We start from the raw sequence: 23,455 nt of genomic DNA on the forward strand, positions 1-23,455 counted from the left end.
TCGACAGTCGAAAGACCAATAGGATGTGTGAACATGTGTTGAGTAGGCGGTAGCTTTGTTATTTATATTCCATCAATGTATCCGGGTACAAGAAGGTCACGGGTGGTGCATGCTGGGAGTTGTAGGAGCTGGGAGAGTGGCGTCCGGTAACACAATCTATTAGTACAATGAACTACCTATTTATTGCTCATGAGGCCACTTGTGACAGATATTTGCTGTGGTACATTTACCTGCTTGAAAATGATGCAAAATCATTCATGGATATGTAAGACCGTTACTGACCATCACAGAAAAATGGTGTTGGAAAAACCTAAAAACGACTAAAACAACTTTTATGTATATGCTAGAAATATAGGCAACATTTTCCCACTACTGACCATTACAGCTGAGACCCGTTATCAATTGGTTATCACTCCTGATTTACCAATCCATGGCAATTTTTGGGTTTTATGTCCGTTAAAGGGGTTATATGGGGACCAAAAATGATTCGCTAGCGTACATTGCGGTCCCCTGTTGGGCTGAATCTGAGATTTTTATAGCGCCTCGGAAGTCTAGTTACATAGTTTGTACGGTTGAAAAAAGTCACATGTCCAACCAAGGGATGGGAAAAGGGAAGGTAAAAATTTCTACACATAGGAGATATTTTTTTGTTCTAGGAAATTATCTAACCCTTTTGTAAAGCCATCTACTGTCCCTGCAGTGACCAGCTCCTGCGGTAGACTATTCCATAGATTCACACTTCTCACTGTAAAGAAGCCTTGTCGCCTCTGCAGGTTGAACCTTTTTTTCTCCAGACGGAGGGAGTGCCGCCTTGTTTTTTGAGGGGGTTTTACAAGGAACAGGATTTCACCATATTTTTTGTATGTGCCATTCATATATTTATATAAGTTAATCATGTCCCCCCTTAGTCGTCTTTTTTTCAAGGCTAAATAGGTTTAATTCTTTTAATCTTTCCTCATAACTTAGATTCTCCATGCCCCTTATTAGCTTCGTTGCTCTTCTTTGTATTTTTTCCAACTCCAGGGCATCCTTTCTATGAACTGGAGCCCAGAACTGGACTGCATATTCTAGATGAGGCCTCACTAATGCTTTGTAAAGTGGTAATATTACATCCCTGTCCCGCGAGTCCATGCCTCTTTTAATACATGACAATATCCTGCTGGCCTTTGAAGCAGCTGATTGACACTGCATGCTGTTATTGAGTTTATGACTTAGGGTATGTGCACACGAGAACTGTCTTTTACATCTGAAAAGACAGACTGCTTTCAGGAGAAAACCGCTGCCTCGTTTCAGACGTAAAAGCTCCTCCTCGTATTATGCGAGGCGTCTGTGACGCCCGTAATCTTGAGCTGCTCTTCATTGAATGCAATGAAGAACGGCTCAAATTACGTTGCAAAGAAGTGTCCTGCGCTTCTTTGCCGAGGCAGTCAATTTACGCGTCGTCGTTTGACAGCTGTCAAACGACAACGCGTAAATGACAGGTCGTCTGCACAGTACGTAGGCAAACCCATTCAAATGAATGGGCAGATGTTTGCCGACGTATTGTAGCCCTATTTTCAGGCGTAAATCGAGGCATAATACGCCTCGTTTACGTCTGAAAATAGGTCGTGTGAACCCAGCCTTACAAGTACACCCAGATCCTAAATAAGTTGAATAATAGTGGTCCCAGCACTGAACCCTGGGGTACACCACTTCTAACCGGGGACCATTCAGAGTAGGAATCATTGACCACAGCACTCGGGATACGGTCCTTGAGCCAATTCTCAATCCAATTACAAACTATATTTTCTAAACCTATAGTCCTTAATTTACCCATTAGGTGTCCATGAGGGAAAGTGTCAAATGCCTTTGCAAAGTCCAAAAACACTATATCCACAGCGGCCCCTCTGTCTAGGCTTCTGCTCACCTCTTCATAAAAACAAATCAGGTTGGTTTGACAGCTTCTGTCCTTAGTAAAACCGTGCTGGCTGTCACTTATAATACTATTTATTGTCACATAATTCTGTATATAGTCCCTCAATAGCCCCTCAAACATTTTCCCCACAATGGATTTTAAGCTTACTGGTCTATAATTACCTGGCGAAGACCTAGAGCCCTTTTTGAAAATAGGCACCACACTTGCCCTGCGCCAGTCCCTTGGCAATATACCAGTCACTGGAGAATCTCTAAATATTATGAAGAGGGGGGCTGAAATAACTGAACTAAGCTCTTTAAGAACTCTAGGGTGTAACCCATCGGGTCTTGGGTCCTTGTGTACATTTATTTTATTTAATTTAGCTTGGACCATATCTATATTTATCCAATTCAGTACATCAACTGATATATTAACAGCACTGGCACCGGCTACATCAGCTGCTCTTTCTTCTGTTGTATATACAGAGCTAAAGAACCCATTTAGTAACTCTGCCTTCTCTTGATCCCCTGTGACCAACTCCCCATTACCATTATCTAGGGGTCCTACATGTTCAGACCTTGGCTTTTTTGCATTTATATACTTGAAGAATTTTTTGGGATTTGTTTTACTGTTCTTGGCCACCTGCCTTTCATTTTGTATTTTTGCTGATTTTATTACATTTTTACAGATTTTATTAAGCTCTTTATAATTTACAAAGGCTACAGATGTACCCTCAGATTTGTATCTTTTAAATGCCCTTTTCTTGTCATGTATTGCCCTTTTTACAGAAGGTGTAAGCCATGTGGGATTTAATTTTAGTCGTTTATACTTGTTACCTATAGGAATACATTTTGCACTATAATTACCCAAAGTAGAGTTGAAAATCTCCCATTTAGCATTTGTACCATTATTTGACATTAGTTCTTGCCAGTCTATATCCTGAATTGCAGCCCTCATCCTGGGGAAATTGGGCCTTCTTAAAATGAAGTGTTTTTGCCCTCCCAGCCTGTGTTTGTTTTTTACAGTATATGTAAAATATAACTATATTATGATCACTGTTACCGAGGTTTTCACGAACATTGACATTCCCAAAAAGCTCTGCATTATTAGAAATGACCAGATCCAACAGAGCTTCACCTCTAGTCGGGTCTTCCACAAACTTGCCCATAAAATTTTCCTGCAACAGGTTGAGGAAATGTCTCCCCTTTGCAGTTGAAAGCCGAACCATGACACCAATTAATATCCCGGTAATTAAAATCTCCCATTATCACTAAAGTACCCGCCTGTGCAGCCCGCTCCATCTGTTTATATAGCTGACCTTCCATCTCCTCAGTTATACTGGGGGGTCTATATATTACACCAAAAGTAATTTTTTCAGTGTTTACCTCCCTTTGTAATTCAACCCACAAGGTTTCAACCTCCTCACAATCTTCACCCTCTAATATCTTTCACACTCGCCTTCATATCACTTCTCACATACAGACATACACCACCACCTTTACTATTCGACCGTCTTTACGAAACAGTGTAAAACCCTGTAGATTTACAGCCCAGTCATGAGAAGAGTCTAGCCATGTTTCAGCAACACCAACTACACCGCGTTCCAAATTATTATGCAAATGTTATTTTTCGCTGATTTTCCTAAATAGTCGATGCAAATGACAGTCAGTATAATCTTCAAGCCATCAACCGTTGGAGTATAATGCGAATTTTATTGAACAAATCTCCTAATGATAACAGATTTTTTTTTTTAGAAGTAAAAAACTCAAAATGCACCGTTTCAAATTATTATGCACAACAGAGATCAAAACATTTTAAAGGTTGTAAAGTGAACTAAAATGGTAATTTGTTGAATTTGCAGCATCAGGAGGTCATATTTACAGAAATCAAAAGCTCTTTCAATCAAAAAAAACTTAACAGGCCAAGTTACATGTTAACATAGGACCCATTCTTTGATATCACCTTCACAATTCTTGCATCCATTGAATTTGTGAGTATTTGGACAGTTTCTGCTTGAATATCTTTGCAGGATGTCAGAATAGCCTCCCAGAGCTTCTGTTTTGATGTGAACTGCCTCCCACCCTCATAGATATTTTGCTTGAGGATGCTCCAAAGGTTCTCAATAGGGTTGAGGTCAGGGGAACATGGGAGCCACACCATGAGTTTCTCTCCTTTTATGCCCATAGCAGCCAATGACCCAGAGGTATTCTTTGCAGCATGAGATGGTGCATTGTCATGCATGAAGATAATTTTGCTACGGAAGGCACGGTTCTTCTTTTTGTACCACAGAAGAAAGTGGTCAGTCATAAACTCTACGTACTTTGCAGAGGTCATTTTCACACCATCAGGGACCCTGAAGGGGCCTATCAGCTCTCTCCCCATGATTCCAGCCCAAAACATGACTCCGCCACCTCCTTACTGACGTCGCAGCCTTGTTGGGACATGGTGGCCATTCACCAACCATCCACTAGTCCATCCATCTGGACCATCCAGGGTTGCACGGCACTCATCAGTAAACAACACGGTTTGAAAATTAGTCTTCATGTATTTCTGAGCCCACTGCAACCGTTTCTGCTTTTGAGCATTGTTTAGGGGTGGCCGAATAATAGCTTTATGCACACTTGCAAACCTCTGGAGGATCCTACACCTTGAGGTTCGCGGGACTCCAGAGGCACCAGCGGCTTCAAATACCTGTTTGCTGCTTTGCAATGGCATTTTAGCAGCTACTCTCCTAATCCTATTAATTTGTCTGGCAGAAACCTTCCTCATTATGCCTTTATCTGAACGAACCCGTCTGTGCTCTGAATCAGCCACAAATCTTTTCACAGTACGATGATCACGCTTAAGTTTTCTTGAAATATCCAATGTTTTCATACCTTGTCCAAGGTATTGCACTATTTCACGCTTTTCGGCAGCAGATAGATCCTTTTTCTTTCCCATATTGCTTGAAACCTGTGGCCTGCTTAATAATGTGGAACGTCCTTCTTAAGTAGTTTTCCTTTGATAGGGCACACCTGGCAAACAAATTATCACAGGTGTCTGAGATTGATTACAATGATCCAAAGAGCCCTAAGGCTGGGTTCACACGACCTATTTTCAGACGTAAACGAGGCGTATTATGCCTCGTTTTAAGTCTGAAAATAGGGCTACAATACGTCGGCAAACATCTGCCCATTCATTTGAATGGGTTTGCCGACGTACTGTGCAGACAACCTGTCATTTACGCGTCGTCGTTTGACAGCTGTCAAACGACGACGCGTAAAAATACAGCCTCGTCAAAAGAAGTGCAGGACACTTCTTTCAGACGTAATTTGAGCCGTTCTTCATTGAACTCAATGAAGCACAGCTCAAAATTTACGGCTGTCAGAGAAGCCTCGCAAAATGCGAGGAGGAGCATTTACGTCTGAAACGAGGCAGCTGTTTTCTCCTGAAAACAGTCTGTCTTTTCAGACGTAAATGCCTGCTATCGTGTGCACATACCCTAAGACACAATACCATCCATGAGTTTAATTGAAAAACTAATAATTAAATGTTTATGACACTTAAATCCAATGTGCATAATAATTTGGAACACTGTGTATATCTATAGGTTCCTCCAGCTCCCCCATTTTTCTTGCTAGACTTCTGCCATTTGTGAACATACACTTTAACTTGCCTTTCAATGTTTCACTTTCAGTATCAGAAATGTGATTATTTGACATTTGGGCTTTTTTATTTTCACTGCTGTTTTGTAACGAAAGGATCTCCTTATCTTGTTGCCTAGTCCTCTCCCCACAGTCTTTCTCCCCCCACCAATATAGTCTGACCCCTCTCTAACCTAACTACCTCTTTATTTTCTACATTGACCTCCCTCCTCAGCCCTAGTTTAAATACTCCACCACCCCAACTAGAATTCTCTCCCCCAGCACAGCAGACCCCCTTCCATTTAGGTGCAAATCATCTGCAGAATACAGTTTGTGCCCCAATGAAAAGTCAGCCCAGTGCTCTAGGAACCCAAAGCCTTCTCCTCTACACCAAGACTTAAGCCATTAATTTAACTCCCTGAGTTCCCGCTGTCTTTCCTGTGATGCGCATGGCACAGGCAGTATTCCTGAGAATACAACCTTGGAGGTCCTTCCCTTCAGCTTGTAGCCTAGTTCTTTAAAATTATTCTTAAGGCTCCTCCACCTACCATTTATTCTGTCGTTGGTACCAGGGGCGTAGCTAAAGGCTCATGGGCCCCGATGCAAGAATTCTTACTGGGCCCCCCCCGCAAACTTCTCATGGCCGACGGTCCGCAGCTTTCAGCTGCATCGCTGGGTCTCCTACGTGACCCAACAATGCAGCACTAGCAGCCGGGGGAGTCACTAAGGCTGGGTTCACACACCCTATTTACGGACGTAATTCGGGCGTTTTAGCATTGAATTACGTCCGAAAATGCGGCTCAAAAGCGTTGGCAAACATCTGCCCATTCATTAGAATGGGTCTTACGATATTCTGTGCCGACGGTCATTTTTTTTTACGCGCCGCTTTCAAAAGGCGGCGCGTAAAAAAGACGCCCGCGTCAAAGAAGTGCCTGTCACTTCTTCAGACGTAAATGGAGCCGTTTTCCATTGACTCCATGGAAAAACAGCTCCAATTACGTCCTTAATGGACGCAGCGAAAGACGCCTGCACATGACATTACGGCTGAAATAACGGTGCTGTTTTCTCCTGAAAACAGCACCGTAATTTCAGCCGTAACGGACGCTGCCGTGTGAACATACCCTCAGGGCTTAAAATGTCAGGGGAAATAGCCCCAATACATATGTGTCCGCCCCAAAAAAAGTGTGTATATGAGACAGCATAGCATATCTATAGCACTACGACCCTATAAACTATGGATAGGATTAGATACAGTGGCTCAGCAGACAGTATCACACATGATAGGATTAGATACAGTGGCTCAGAAGGCAGTATCACACATGATAGGATTAGATACAGTGGCCCAGCAGACTGTATCACACATGATAGGATTAGATACAGTGGCTGAGCAGACAGTATCACACATGATAGGATTAGATACACAGCTCAGCAGACAGTATCACACATGATAGGATTAAATACAGTGGCTCAGCAGACAGTACCACACATGATAGGATTAGATACACAGCTCAGCAGACAGTATCACACAAGATATGATTAGATACAGGGCCCAGCAGACAGTATCACACATGATTGGATTAGATACACAGCTCAGCAGACAGTATCACACATGATTGGATTAGATACACAGTTCAGCAGACAGTATCACACATGATTGGATTAGATACAGGGCCCAACTCGCTGACATTGCGTCTCCAGCGCTGGACCCAGGATAGGTAAGAATAATTTTGCTTCTTTATGTGTTACTGATTATTTTTTTGTGTTTGTGTTTTTTTTACTGGTTCGGTTGTTGGACTTCGGATTCGAGGACTTCAATGACGGCGTTTTTTTTATTCTCAATAAAATGGTTAATGAGGGTTGTGTTTTTTTATTTCAATAAAATATTTTTTCTATGTGCTTGTATCTTTTTAAACTTTATTATCACCGCCTTAGTAATGGCCGCTGGCTGATTGACAACCTCCATTACTAAGGCGAGGCTTAATGTTAGCCGGTGCAGAGGCTACACTAACCCCCATTATTACCCCGGTACCCACCGCCACCAGGAGTACTGGGAAGAGCCGGGTACGAACCAGTACCCGACCATCTATAGTGATGGGCAGGCACCGGGGTGGCCGCAGGCTGGTAGTATTAGGCTGGGGAAGGTCAAAAACAGTGGCCCTTCCCACCCTGGTAATGCTGCCTGCTGCTGCTGTGTTGTATCTGGCTGGTTATGAAAATTGGGGTGGACCCCACATCGTTCTTTCCCAATTTTTTTTATTTTTTTTTTAAATGACGTGGGGTCCCCCCCATTTTTTATAACCAGCCAGCTACAATAAAGCAGCAGAAGCCTAGCATCACCAGGGTAGGAAGGGCCACTGTTTTTGGCCTTTCCCCTCCTGATGCTACAAGCCTGCGGCCACCCCAGTGGCCGACTATCACTACAGATGGTCAAGTACTGGATCGTACCCGGCTCTTCCCAGCACCCCTGGTGGCGGTGGGTACCGGGGTAATAAAGGGGGTTAGTGTTAGCCTCTGCACCGGCTAACACTAAGCCCCGCATTAGTAATGGAAGCTGTCAATCAGCCGGCGGCCATTACTAAGGCGGTAGTAATAGTTTAAAAAAAAACACAAAGACATAGAAAAAATATTTTATTGAAATAAAAAATAAAACACAGCCCTCATTAACCATTTTATTGATAATAAAGAAAAAGCTGTCATTGAAGTAGTCCTGGAATCCGACGTAGTCCAACGACTGAACCTGTAAGAAAACACACAAAAAATTATTAGTAACACGTGTGTTAGGCTTAGATACAGGGCCCATGTGTGATACTGTCTGTGGGACCCTGTATCTAAGCCTACCACAACGTAGGCTTAGATACAGGGTCCAGCAGACAGTAATCTTATACAGTATAAGATTACTGTGTGCTGGGGCCCTGTATCTAAACCTAGTGTGGTAGGCTTATATACAGGGCCCATCAGACAGGATCACACATGGGCCATGTATCTAAGCCTACCATGTGATTGTCTTAGATACAGGGCCCAGCAGACAGGATCACGCATGGGCCATGTATCTAAGCCTACAGTGTGGTAGGCTTATATACAGGGCCCACCAGACAAGATCACACATGGGCCATGTATCTAAGCCTACCATGTGATTGGCTTAGATACAGGGCCCAGCAGACAGGATCACACAATCTGTGATCCTGTCTCATGGGGCCCCTAAGCCTGCTACATCGTAGGCTTAGGGGTTGTGCAGTCCCTAAACATTGATGGCCTATCCACAGGATAGGCCATCAATAGCTGATGTGTCTCCCGGGACCCGCAAATCATCTGTTTTGAAGGGGCCGCAGCACTCGTACGAGAGCTGCTTCCCCTTCATTTCACTACTCGCCCACACTGTGAATCGCCGACACCGATTCACAGTGTGACCGGAATGAAGGGGAGCAGCTCTCGTACGAGTGCTGCGGCCACTTCAAAACAGCTGATTGGCGGGTCCCGGGAGTCGGTCCCCGCCAGTCAGGGCAAACCTTACCTTCCTCTTCGGCCGCGGCGGGAGTTCTGTCGTCTCGATGCTGTGCGCGGCGCATAGCGCTGTGACGTCATGCGCTGCGCACAGCGCCTGACCTCAGGACCTCCGCTGCCATCCGGAACCAGGAAGGTAAGTAAAGTATGTTACTATAGTAACAGGGGCCCGCGGCCCGAGTTACTATAGTAACTTTTTATTGATGTGGTGCGGGGGGCCGTGGGCCCCCCTGGCTTCGGGGCCCGGTCGCAATTGCGACCGCTGCGACCCCTATAGCTACGCCAGTGGTTGGTACCCACATGGACAACGACAGCTGGATCATCACCAGGCCCTCCCAGTAATTTTTCCACCCATTCCACCACATGCCGAACCCTGGCACCAGGGAGACAGCAAACCATTTGGTTGAGGCGGTGTTGGCGACAAGTTATTCTATCCATCTTCCTGATTATAGAATCCCCTACAACTATCAATTGTCTTGGCTTACCTGCATTACCATCCCGCCGACTACTAGCTGAGCTGTTCTCCCGGCTGTTAGGGAGATCAGTATCCACTAGGGCTGCCATTTCTGAGACCGACACCCTCGCATCATCACCCAACTTGGCAATTTTGCTTGGAATGGCAGAAACAGGATTGGCCTTCCTTTTCTTGGACCCCTTTCTACTGCCCCTAACTACATTAACCCAGCTACTTGCCTGATCCTGCTCACCCATGTCTTCACCCTCCAGTTCTACCCCACTAACTGCATGCTCTGTGAGCAGCAAGCTCAGCTCAAGATTGTCTATCTTCCTCAGTGTTGCATTCTGCTCCTTCAGATCTGTAATGCGAGCTTCCAGGCGAACAACATGCTCACATCTGCCACAGAGGTATTCACCCTGGAACACCTGCTCCAGTCGTGCATACATATGGCAAACTGTTCACTGAAGAAAACCTCCAATCTTGCTATCCATTATCCAAAAAAACAGTGAACAATTGTCAAAGTGAAAAGAAGAGTACTTACTGGGGCTTTAACTCCGGTTTTAGAACTCCACTTATGTCACAAGCCACTTAAACCACCAAGCTCAGACAGAGCCAAAAGTTGCACAGTCGTCTTTGATGACGATACGACTCACGTCATGTGACCAACCCCACTGTACTCCATGTACAAGCAGGAGCAGTAGTACAGCGAGTACATGCAGTACAGCGGGGTCAGTCTTTTGACAAAGTCTGCTAATCATTTTTGGGCCCTTCATAACCCCTTTGAAGAGAACCTTTCACCTGCCCATACATGTGCAGCATGTAATAGGCAGGGCTTCACAAACACTGTCTCACTTGAAATAATTTTTCTAACTTCCTCCGTTATTTACATATCGGTGCCGTTATATTTGGCGCCAGATGTGTAAATAAGCCCCTGACCTGTCAATGGGGCGTGTAATTGCAAGGGGGCGTGATCTCTTCGTCAGACACTGTCCAATCAGCTACGGACAGGGTCAGGGCGGCTTGTGCGATTTTCCCTCCCACAAGAACACACACAGAGAGCGTTCTCTACAGAACCACCAGTCTGTGTGTGTTCTTGTGGGAGCGAACACAGCGCAAGCCGTCCTGACACTGTCCGTAGCTGATTGGACAGTGTCAGAGTGAAGACATTACGCCCCCTTGCTATTTAGTTAGATAGAAACGCTCCATTGACCGGTTCAGGGGCTTATTTACATATCGGGCGCCAAATATAAAGGCACCAATATGTAAATAACGGAGGAAGATAGTAAAAAAGTGTAAAGTGGGACCGTGTTTGTGAAGCCCTGCCTATTACATGCTGCACATTTATGGCCAGGTGAAAGGTTCTCTTTAACGCCATGTTTTGGGCATAAATTTGAGGCATCACTTTTAGTTTTTCCAAGAATAAACCTATACTCTGTCTACAAACTATACCTTAACCCCTTCCTGCTATTGGGCGTGACTGTACGTCCTGATTCAAAGTACGTTCCCGCAATAGGGCGTACAGTCACGCCCTGTAGATGAAGCGGAAACAAGAGCTGTGCGCGCTTCATCTTCAGCGGCTGTCAGCTGTCATACACAGCTGACATCCCGCTGCAATGGAGGCGATGGCAGTTCCCGCCGGTCACCGCCGTTTAACCCCTTCAAGTGGTTGACAGAGGGAGGGAGCTCCCTCTGTACCCCCCGGCCCTCTCCGCGATAGATCGAGGGTGGCGATGGTTGCTATGGCAATCAGGAAGCCGTTACTAGGCTTCCTGGTTGTCCAGGTACGGAAGCCTATTAGGTCCTGCCCGAGGCAGGACCTAATAGGCTAACTGTCAGATGAAGAATGACAGTTACAATATACTGCACTACATAAGTAGTGCAGTGTATCGTACCGGGGATCAGAAGACCAGATCTTCAGTCCCCAGGTCAGTGTAAAAAAAAAATGTTAAAGAAAAATAAATAAATAAAAGTTTTAACTAATAAAAACAATAATCGCCCTGTTTCCCCTATCAACTCCTTTAGAATTAGAAACAAAATGAAAACATGAAAAAAAACTATACATAATAGGTATCGCCGCGTTCAGAACGGCCTGATCTATAAAAATATCACATTATTTTTACCGCACGGTGAACACCATAATTTTTTTTTTATAAAAAACAATGACAGCATTTTATTTTTTGGTCATCTTGTCTCAAAAACAAAAAATGTAATAAAAAGTTGCAAGTAACGCAGAATGGTACCAATAGAAACTACAGTTCGTCACGCATAAAACAAGCCGTCCCGCAGCGATATCAACTAAAAAATAAAAAAGTTATGGCTGTCAGAAAATGGCGACACTAAAACATGATTTTTTTAGAAAAGAGTATTTTTATTGTGTGAACGTAGTGAAACGTAAAAAAACAATATAAATTTGGTGTCGCTGTAATCGTATCAACCCGCAGAATAAAGTTAACATGTTGTTTATACTGCACGGTGAACACTGTAAAAAAGAAAAAAAACAAAACCGTGCTAGAATGGCTGTTTTTTTGGTTTCCTCATCTCCCCAAAAATTGAATAGTGATAAAAAAAAAATCGCATGTACCCCAAAATGGAACCAATAAAAATTACAGCTCATTCTGCAAAAAACGCGCCCTCACACAGCTCCGTCAACGGAAAAATAACACGTTGTGACTCTCAAAACGCAATGATGCTAAATGACGGCTCAGACTAATTTTTTTAGGTCCAGTAGAATTTCACTAAATACCCCACATCATTTGCTGGACCCCACAGGCGGACCCTGTAGACGCAGCGGAGATGAGGAAACTGTTGGGCCTTGTGCTGCTTATAGGGCTAGTGAAGAAGTCAAAGATTAGGCAATACTGGAGCGCAGATATTTTGTATAATACCCAATAAACCCGGCCTGTGCATAAAGGATTGGTTCAAAGCGTACCACACCAATCCATGGATTATTCATTCACCCCATTATTACATCATCCTATTATACCCTGATGCACTCCGCCCAGCTTACATATACCCTGATGTACTCCGCCCAGCTTACATATACCCTGATGTACTCCGCCCAGCTTACATATACCCTGATTCACTCCGCCCAGCTTACATATACCCCTGATGTACTCCGCCCAACTTACATATGCCCTAATGTACTTCGCCCAGTTTACATATACCCTGATGTACTCTGCACAGTTTACATATACCCTGATGTACTCTGCACAGTTTACATATACCCTGATGTACTCTGCACAGTTTACATATACCCTGATGTACTCTGCCCAGCTTACATATACCCTGATGTACTCTGCACAGCTTACATATTCCCTGATGTACTCCGCACAGCTTACATGTACCCTGATGTACTCTGCACAGCTTACATATACCCTGATGTACTCTGCAGTTTACATATACCCTGATGTACTCCGCCCAGCTAACATATACCCTGATGTACTCTGCACAGATTACATATACCCTGATGTACTCTGCACAGATTACATATACCCTGATGTACTCCGCCCAGCTTACATATACCCTGATGTACTCCGCCCAGCTTACATATACCCTGATGTACTCCGCCCAGCTTACATATACCCTGATGTACTCCGCCCAGCTTACATATACCCTGATGTACTCCGCCCAGCTTACATATACCCTGATGTACTCCGCCCAGCTTACATATACCCTGATGTACTCCGCCAAGCTTACATATACCCTGATGCACTCCGCCCAGTTTACATATACCCTGATGTACTCCTCACAGTTTACATATACCCTGATGTACTCCGCCCAGCTTACATATAGCCTGATGTACCCGCACATATTACATATACCCTGATGTACTCCGCCCAGTTTACATATACCCTGATGTACTCTGCCCAGTTTACATATACCCTGATGTACTCTTCCCAGTTTACATATACCCTGATGTACTTCAGTACAGATTACATATACCCTGATGTACTCCGCCCAGTTTACATATACCTTGATGTACTCCGCACAGATTACATATACCCTGATGTACTCTGTACAGATTACATATACCCTGATGTACTCTGCCCAGTTTACATATACCCTGATGTACTCCACCCAGCTTACATATACCCTGATGTACTCCGCCCAGTTTACATATACCCTAATGTACTCTGCACAGCTTACATATACCCTGATGTACTCTGCACAGCTTACATATACCCTGATGTACTCTGCACAGCTTACATATACCCTGATGTACTCTGCACAGCTTACATATACCCTGATGTACTCTGCACAGCTTACATATACCCTGATGTACTCTGCACAGCTTACATATACCCTGATGTACTCTGCACAGCTTACATATACCCTGATGTACTCTGCACATATTACTTATACCGTGATGTACTCCACCCAGCTTATATATACACTGATGCACTCCACCCAGCTTACATATACCCTGATGCACTCCGCCCAGTTTACATACAGTGAAGGAAATAAGTATTTGACCCCTTGCTGATTTTGTAAGTTTGCCCACTGTCAGTCATGAACAGGCTAGAATTTTTAGGCTAGGTCAATTTTACCAGTGAGAGATAGATAATATAAAAAAAAAACAAAAAACAGAAAATCACATAGTCAAAATTATATATATTTATTTGCATTGTGCACAGAGAAATAAGTATTTGATCCCCTACCAACCATTAAGAGTTCAGCCTCCTCCAGACCAGTTACATGTTACAAATCAACTTGATGCCTGCATTAATGACAGCTGTCTTAAATGGTCACCTGTATAAAAGACTCCTGTCCACAGACTCAATTAATCAGTCTGACTCTAACCTCTACAACATGGGCAAGACCAAAGAGCTTTCTAAGGCTGTCAGGGACAAGATCATAGACCTGCACAAGGCTGGAATGGGCTACAAAACCATAAGTAAGACGCTGGGTGAGAAGGAGACAACTGTTGGTGCAATAGTAAGAAAATGGAAGACATACAAAATGACTGTCAATCGACATCGATCTGGGGCTCCATGCAAAATCTCACCTTGTGGGGTATCCTTTATCCTGAGGAAGGTGAGAGCTCAGCCGAAAACTACACGGGGGGAACTTGTTAATGATCTCAAGGCAGCTGGGACCACAGTCACCAAGAAAACCATTGGTAACACATTACACCGTAATGGATTAAAATCCTGCAGTGCCCGCAAGGTCCCCCTTCTCAAGAAGGCACATGTGCAGGCCCGTCTGAAGTTTTCAAATGAACATCTGGATGATTCTGAGAGTGATTGGGAGAAGGTGCTGTGGTCAGATGAGACTAAAATTGAGCTCTTTGGCATTAACTCAACTCGCCGTGTTTGGAGGAAGAGAAATGCTGCCTATGACCCAAAGAACACCGTCCCCACTGTCAAGCATGGAGGTGGAAACATTATGTTTTGGGGGTGTTTCTCTGCTAAGGGCACAGGACTACTTAACTGCCTCAATGGGAGAATGGATGGAGCCATGTACCGTCAAATCCTGAGTGACAACCTCCTTCCCTCCACCAGGACATTAAAAATGGCTCGTGGCTGGGTCTTCCAGCACGACAATGACCCGAAACATACAGCCAAGGCAACAAAGGAGTGGCTCAAAAAGAAGCACATTAAGGTCATGGAGTGGCCTAGCCAGTCTCCAGACCTTAATCCCATCAAAAATTTATGGAGGGAGCTGAAGATCCGAGTTGCCAAGCGACAGCCTCGAAATCTTAATGATTTACAGATGATCTGCAAAGAGGAGTGGGCCAAAATTCCATCTAACATGTGTGCAAACCTCATCATCAACTACAAAAAACGTCTGACTGCTGTGCTTGCCAACAAGGGTTTTGCCACCAAGTATTAAGTCTTGTTTGCCAAAGGGATCAAATACTTATTTCTCTTTGCACAATGCAAATAAATATATATAATTTTGACAATGTGATTTTTCTTTTTTTTTTTTTTATATATAATCTATCTCTCACTTGTAAAATTAACCTAGCCTAAAAATTCTAGACTGTTCATGACTTTGACAGTGGGCAAACTTACAAAATCAGCAAGGGATCAAATACTTATTTCCTTCACTGTATACCCTGATGTACTCCGCCCAGCTTACATATACCCTGATGTACTCCACAGTTTACATATACCCTGATGTACTCCGCCCAGCTTACATATAGCCTGATGTACCCGCACATATTACATATACCCTGATGTACTCCGCCCAGATTACATATACCCTGATGCACTCCGCCCAGTTTACATATACCCTGATGTACTCCTCACAGCTTAGATATACCCTGATGTACTCCGCCCAGTTTACATATACCCTGATATACTCCGCACAGTTTACGTATACCCTGATGTACTCCGTACACATTACATATACCCTGATGTACTCCGCCCAGTTTACATATACCCTGATGTACTCCGCCCAGCTTACATATAGCCTGATGTACCCGCACATATTACATATACCCTGATGCACTCCGCCCAGTTTACATATACCATGATGTACTCCGCACAGTTTACGTATACCCTGATGTACTCCGCCCAGTTTACATATACCCTGATGCACTCTGCCCAGCATACATATACCCTGATGTACTCCGCCCAGTTTACATATACCCTGATGTACTCTGCACAGATTACATATGCCCCCACATTATAAACTGAAATACCAGTAAAACACCAAGCAAAATCTGCGCTTCAAAAGCCAAATTATGGTCCAACTGAGCCTGGCAGTGTGCCCAAACAGCAATTTATGACCACATGGGTATTACTGTGTTTTGGAGAACCCGCTTAACAATTTATGGGATGTGTGTCTATGGTTGTACAAGCTGGGCACAACACATTGGGCACTGAAATGGCAGATCTGTGGAAAACAGCAATTTTCAATCTGCGACATCTATTGTGTACTCATTTTTGCAAAACACTTGTGGGGTCAAAATGCTCACTACACCCTTAGATAAATTCTTTGAGGGATCCAGTTTCCAAAATGGGGTAATTTTTCGGTGGTACCACTGTACTGGTACTATAGCTCAATGCAACATGGTGTCAAAAAACAAATCTTGTAAAATCTCCACCCCAAATACTAAATGGTGCTCCTTCCCTTGTATCCCGCCGTGTGTCCAAACAGCAGTTTATGACCATGTGTGGGGTATTTCCCTACTCTTAAGAAGTTTCAAATGTTACGGTGCTTTTTCTCCTTTTATTTGTTGAGAAAATGAAAAATTGTGAACTAATGCTATGTTTTCTTGGAAAATAATGTAATTTTTCGTTTTCACTGCCCAATTCTAATGAAATCTATGAAACACCTGGGGGGGGGGTCAATATGCTCACTACTCCCCTAGTTGAGTTCCTCTAGGGGTGTAGTTTCCCAAATGGAGTCACTTTTGGGGGGTTTCCATTGTAATGGTACCTTAGAAGCTTTACAAATGTGACATGGTGCAGAAAAACCAATCCAGCAAAATCTGCTCTCCAAAAGCTAAATGGCGTGCCTTCCCTTCTGAGTCCTGCCGCTTGCCCAAACAGCGGTTTATGACCACATGTTGGTTATTTCCGTACTCTGGAGAAGTTGCTTTACAAATGTTGGGGGGCTTTTCCTCATTTATTTGTTGAGAAAATGAAAAATTGTGAACTAATGCTACGTCTTCTTGGAAAATAATGTAATTTTTCATTTTCACTGCACAGTTCTAATGAAATCTATGAAATACCTGTGTGGTCAAAATGCTCACTACACCCCTAGATGAATTCCTCTAGGGGTGTAGTTTCCCAAATGGAGTCAAGGGGACGTGTCAGTGCTACAGACAGAGCTGTTCAGCTCTTGCAAGAGACCAGTCTTGTATTGTCTGCCGAACTGGTAAGGGGGTGTGTCTCTGCTATGGTAGCTCTTACACTGTCCGTAGCAGTGACACACCCACTTGCTAGTTCGTCAGACTAAGTACAAGACTGATCTCTCAGAAGAGCTGAAGAGATGAGAGCGCGCATTATTTGTTAAAAAATAATTTATACTGTTTCACCACATTCTGAGAGCCATAAAGTTTTTTTTATATTTTTTTTCATAGATTGAGCAGTGTGAGGGCTTATTTTTTTGCGGGACGAGCTATAGTTTTATTGGCACCATTTTTTGGTACATACGATTTTTCTGATGACTTTTTTTATTTCATTTTTTAAGAGCTAAGGTGACCAAAAAACTATTTTGATGTTTTTAATTTTTAAACTCACTGTGCGAGTTAAATAATGGTATATTGTTATAGATCAGACTTTTACGGACGCAGCGATACCAAATTATTTCATTTTTTACATTGTGCTTGGGGAAAAATGGGATAAGGTTTTATTTTTTTTGAACTTTGAATATTTTTTTTTTTTACAGTCCTGAAAATTTATCTAACGTTTTTTTTTTTACACATTTTATTAGTTCCCCTAGGGGACTTGAATCAGCGGCCACTTGGTTCCATATGGAGTTACTGAAGCAGTATAACTTGCTGAGCTACGCTGTTTCCCTAACTCCCATAGTAGTGAATGCCAGTTACGGAAGCAGCGTAGCTCAGCGAGTTACACTGTTTCAGTAACTTTACATGCAACCAAGTGGCCGGGAGAGCACGGAAAGCTCGAACGGGGTTTAGGGGGCCCCGTTCTAGATAGGTGTGGGTCTATCTGACATTTATGACATATCCTGTGGATATCCAAAAAATACAATATTTGAAGCAGCACAAATCCCGTTATCAGGAGCGGTGTCGGGCTGTAAAATCAGACAAACCCAGTTTGACGTAATGTAATCTTCAGAAAAAGCGTGGTGAACAGCAGCACACGTCTCCCAAGTTTCAATCAAACATCCAGTTTGACTAATAAAAGAACATATTGATTGAAACTTGGGAGATGTGTGCTGCTGTTCACCATGCTTTTTCTGAAGATATCCTGTGGATATGTCATAAATGTCCTTTATAGAAAAACCCCTATAAATGCTGCGGTCGATATTGACCGCGGAATTTAACTAGTTAAAGGGGTTTGCCATAAAACACATGTAGCCCCTATACATGTGGGATCGCTGGGGGTTCGACCGCTGGGACCCCCAGCGATAAGGAGAACAGGGGACCGAAAGTCACCACATGAGAAGCCTGGACTTCCGGGTTCTGTGTCCGGCTTATTTGTTCTGCAGCTCCATAAAGATCAATGGAGAGCCGCTCGCGCATGCGCAGAAATATCCACATTCATCTCTATGGAGCTGCCTGACACAGGACGCGGAAGTCAAAGCTTCTCATGCAGCGCTCTTGGTGACTATTCTTTCTAAAAACTACGTCTTATAGTCCAAAAAATAAGGTAGTTCCCTCTCCCCATTGAAATAAACATGCACGCTTGGCCGATGGTGGAGTCTGGAGAAATAACCTTCAAGCGAACGAAGGTTTGGCTGGCGGCTATCTCATGTGCATGGCTGGCATAATGTGCTCTCTTACGCTAGCCAGGTTTATCTAACTATAGAATCCCCTTTCGAGGAAAAACAACCTCTCAATTCAGGGCATTTTTGAAGCTGAAAATTAAGCTTTTTTTTTTTCAATTTGAAGCTTCTTTTGAGGCGTTTTTCATAGTGTCAATGGAAAATCCGCTCCAAAAAACGCCTGTGACATTCTATTTCTTTTTACGAGACTTTTTTATGAGGTGGTTTTTTTAAATTCAGCAGCGTAAAAATACATCTCATGTGAACAGCACAGTGCATTTCTCATTTAAATCAATGGGAGACTGTTTGCAGGCATATTTCAAGTGTATTTTGGAGCGTAAAACGAGGCAGGAAAATGAAATTACATGAACCTTAGCGGTTTTGATGGGCTTTCTGATAACTTTTGTTTTATGCAAGCATAAGTAGAGGAATGAGTGGTTTAAGGCCTCATTTACACGAGCGTGTGCGTTTTGCGCACGGAAAAAAACGCAGCGATTTGCGTGCGCAAAAGGTACTTGACAGCTCCGTGTGTCATCAGTGTATGATGCGCGGCTGCGTGATTTTCGCGCAGCCGCCATCATAGAGATGAGGCTTGTCGACGTCAGTCACTGTCCAGGGTGCTGAAAGAGTTAACTGATCGGCAGTAACTCTTTCAGCACCCTCGACAGTGAATTCCGATCACAATATACATCAACCTGTGAATACAAAAAAAGACGTTCATACTTACCAAGAACATCCTGCTTCCTCCAGTCCGGTCTCCCGGCCGTTGCCTTGGTGACGCGTCCCTCTCTTGACATCCGGCCCCACCTCCCTGGATGACGCGGCAGTCCATGTGACCGCTGCAGCCTGTGATTGGCTGCAGCCTGTGCTTGGCCTGTGATTGGCTGCAGCTGTCACTTGGACTGAATTGTCATCCCGGGAGGTCAGACTGGAGGAAGAAGCCGGGAGTTCTCGGTAAGTCAGAACTTTTTTACACGTTCATGTATATTGTGATCGGAAGTCACTGTCCAGGGTGCTGAACCAGTTTAACTCTTTCAGCACCCTGGACAGTGACCGTCTCCTGACGTCACGTACCGGAAATTTTGGTGCTTTTCTGTTTACATTCAGAGTTTGACAGCTGTTGCGCGAATCACGCAGTTCGCACAGAAGTGCTTCCGTGCGACCTTCGTGGTTTTCACGCACCCATTGACTTCAATGGGTGCGTGATGCGCGAAAAACGCAGAAATTGAGAACATGTCGTGAGTTTTTTTCAGCGCACTCACGCTGAGCAAAACTCACGGATTGTCTGCATTCCCCCATAGACTTGTATAGGTCCGTGCGACCCGCGGGAAAAGCACGCGCGTCGCACGGACGTATATCACGTTCGTGTAAATGAGGCCTAACATTAAGCGGTTCTCTGAGACCTCACCTCATTGAGAGGCCTGTAATAATGTGTCCGCGTTTAAGCCTGGCCCGACCACGACCTAATGATGCTGTTCGTTTGGTTCATTAGATAAGTTCTGCAGGGGAAACGTCTCACTGGCTCCACCTTTCCACGGCAATTTCAGCTGATGGCTAAAGCTTTCTGAAGCCAGATTCATGGCGATCAGCTGATCACCAGCTTGGATTCATTTGCAAAGGGAGATATCTTCATAGAAATTCACACAAATGTAGTTTTTTTTACTTGTGCTCCTACTTGTAATGTAGGGTAAGGAAAAAGCCTTTAAAGTAGGTGCAATGTTTAGTTACCAATTGGGGAAATTAAATAACCTATGAAGAAAAAGTATGGAAGACATGTAGGATTGCCACCTTTTCCACCCAAAAATACCTGCCAGGTACAGGGTTGACCGTTTTGTGGCGGTTTTTGCAATACTTTTGCACAAATCGCCACAATAAACACCACAAAACATACATGTGTAAATACACCCCAATATGAGTAATGTAAAGGTTTTGGAGGTGTGACTCTGTGTGGGATTTTCCACTTAAAGGCCAGGGTCACGCAGTGTAATTACTGCAGTTTTTCCAAACCGGATTTAATTGCGGAAAATCTGCAGCGTATTACAGTAGTAGCAGAGTGGATGAGATTTGAAGAAATCTAATCCCCATGCTGCAAAGAATACCTGCTGAAAAAATGTTCATAAATTGATCTGTGGTGCGGTTTTTTAACCCCTTCCCTCTTTGGCCACTTTTGACCTTTCTGACAGAGCCTCATTTTTCAAATCTGACATGTTTCACTTTGTGGTAATAACTTTGGAATGCTTTTACCTATCCAAGCGATTCTGAGATTTTCTCGTGACACATTGGACTTTGTTACTGGCAAAATTTGTTCGATGCATTCAGTATTTCATTATGAAAAACACCAAAATTTAGCAGAAAAATTGCAAAAATTAGCATTTTTCTAAATTTAAATGTATCTGCTCATAAAGTCAGGTAGTTATACCACACAAAATTGTTGCTAATTAACATCCCCCATATTTTTACTTTAGATTGGCATTGTTTTTTGAACATCCTTTTATTATTCTAGGACTTTACAAAGCGTAGAATTTTAGCAGCCATTTCACACATTTTCAAGAAAATTTCAAAAGGCTATTTTTGCAAAGGCCAGTTCAGTTGTGAAGTGGCTTTGAGGGCCTTATATATTATAAACCCAAAATAAGTCACCCCATTTTAAAAACTTCACCCCTCAAAGTATTCAAAACAGCATTTAGAAAGTTTCTTTACCCTTTAGATGTTTCACAGGAATTAAAGCAAAGTAGGGGTGACATTTACAAATGTAATGTTTTTTTGCAAAAATTAATCTTTAATCCATTTTAATAACCTTTGTAAAGCAATTTCTACCGAGTCAAACAGTACCCCACATGTGGTCATAAACGGCTGTTTGGAAATACGGCAGGGCTTAGAAGGGAAGAGCGCTATTTGGCTTTTGGAGATCGCATTTACCAGGAATAGTTTGCAGAGGTAATGTCGCATTAGCAAAGCCCCAGAGGGGACAAACCAATGAACACGCCAAAAAAGTGACTCCATTTAGGAAACTATACCCCTTGAGGAATTCATTTAGGGGTGCAGTGACCATTTTGACCCCCCCCCCAGGTTTTTCATAGAATTTATTATAATTGGGCAGTGAAAATAAAAACAATCCCCTTTTCTTCGATAAGACGTAGCTTTGTCTCAAAATTTTTCATTTTCTTAACAAATAAAGGAAAAAAAGAACACCAACATTTGTAAAGCTATTTCTCCAGAGTATGACAATACCCCATATGTGGTCATAAACTGCTTTTTGTGCACACAGTAGGGCTCAGAAGGGAAGGAGCGCCATTTGGCTTATGGCGTGCAGATTTTGCTTGATTGGTTTCTGGTCGCTATGTCTCATTTGCAAAACCCCTGTGGGACCAAAACAGTGGAAACCCCCCAGAAGTGACCGCATTTTGGAAACTACACACCTCAAGGTATTCACCTAGGGGTGTAGTGAGCACGTTAACCCCGCAGGTGTTTTGCAGAAATTATTGTGCACTCGATGTTGCAGAGTGAAAATGGGATTTTTTCCATAGATATGCCAATATGTGGTGCCCAGCTTGTGCCACCATAACAAGACAGCTCTCTAATTATTATGCTGTGTTTCCTGGTTTTAGAAACACCCTACATGTTGCCCTAATCTTTTGCCTGGACATTTGACAGGACTCAGGAGTGAAAGAGTACCATGTAAAATTGAGGCCTAAGTATTGGTTCACAATTGCAGAGGCTCTTATAACGGTTCTCACCGGTTTGTTCGTGGATCCTCGTTGTCTGGGAGATGGTGCTTGGAACCCAGGCAACGCTTGGCACAGCGGGTAGAGGCGGTCAGATGGAAAGGCAGAAGTCAGGACAGGCAGCAGACGTAACATGTATGGCAGCAATAGGTCAAAGCAGGCGGCAGGCATCGAAACGGGTATGGATAGCAATAGGTCAAGGCAGGCGGCAGGCAAGGATAGTCCAGTTCGGGCAGACGTCAGCATCGGGAAATCCAGACAAAGGCAGAAGGAAAGGAAACGGAGAACCAGGGCACAGGGAAACTCACAGGGAACTTGGTTGAACAAGCATGAATGAACGGAAGGAGGAACCTTAAATAAGAAGTCTTTAGAATTCAGGCGCGCGCTGGCCCTTTAAGACAGAACGAGTCAGCGCGAGCGCCCTCTAGTGACTGCAGCCGCACATCGAGGATGACGGCCACGGAAGGAGGTAAGGGATGCACTTACCTGACGCCGCCCAGGGCCAGCAGAGCGTCCGGATCGGGTAAGTGGAGCTCGGGATGAGCATGCGGTAATGGAGGGTGCAGGAACCGGAGCAGAGGCCGTGGGGAAGGTGGGGAATGGCGCGGCAGCCGGTACAGCTCTGATGTGAAATAATAAAAGAAACCTCTGAGAAGTGACCCCATTTTGGAAACTAGACCCCTCAAGGCATTTTTTAAGGGCTGTAGTGAGCACTTTGACCCCACAGGTGTTTTCCAGAAATGAATGCGCTGCAGATAGTGCAATCTTTCCCCAGATGTGCCACTTCAGTGGCAAATATGTTGTGCCACTGGAGACACACACCACAAAAACTGTTAGAAGGGTTCTCCCGGGT

The 23,455-nt window shown here is 43.8% G+C and overlaps 1 long non-coding RNA gene across 1 annotated transcript in view; it reads left to right on the forward strand.

Moving 5' to 3' along the window:
* The first annotated feature begins 89 nt into the window (after positions 1-89).
* Positions 90-23,455, forward strand: part of LOC142741861 (uncharacterized) — a 44,950-nt gene continuing 21,584 nt past the window's right edge. Inside the window, exon 1 of the long non-coding RNA XR_012881250.1 lies at positions 90-146. This is a non-coding gene — a long non-coding RNA (uncharacterized LOC142741861). The remainder of the gene's footprint in view (positions 147-23,455) is intronic.

The sequence above is a fragment of the Rhinoderma darwinii genome, chromosome 1 (assembly GCF_050947455.1).
Source record: "Rhinoderma darwinii isolate aRhiDar2 chromosome 1, aRhiDar2.hap1, whole genome shotgun sequence".
In the NCBI taxonomy this organism is placed as follows: domain Eukaryota; kingdom Metazoa; phylum Chordata; class Amphibia; order Anura; family Rhinodermatidae; genus Rhinoderma; species Rhinoderma darwinii.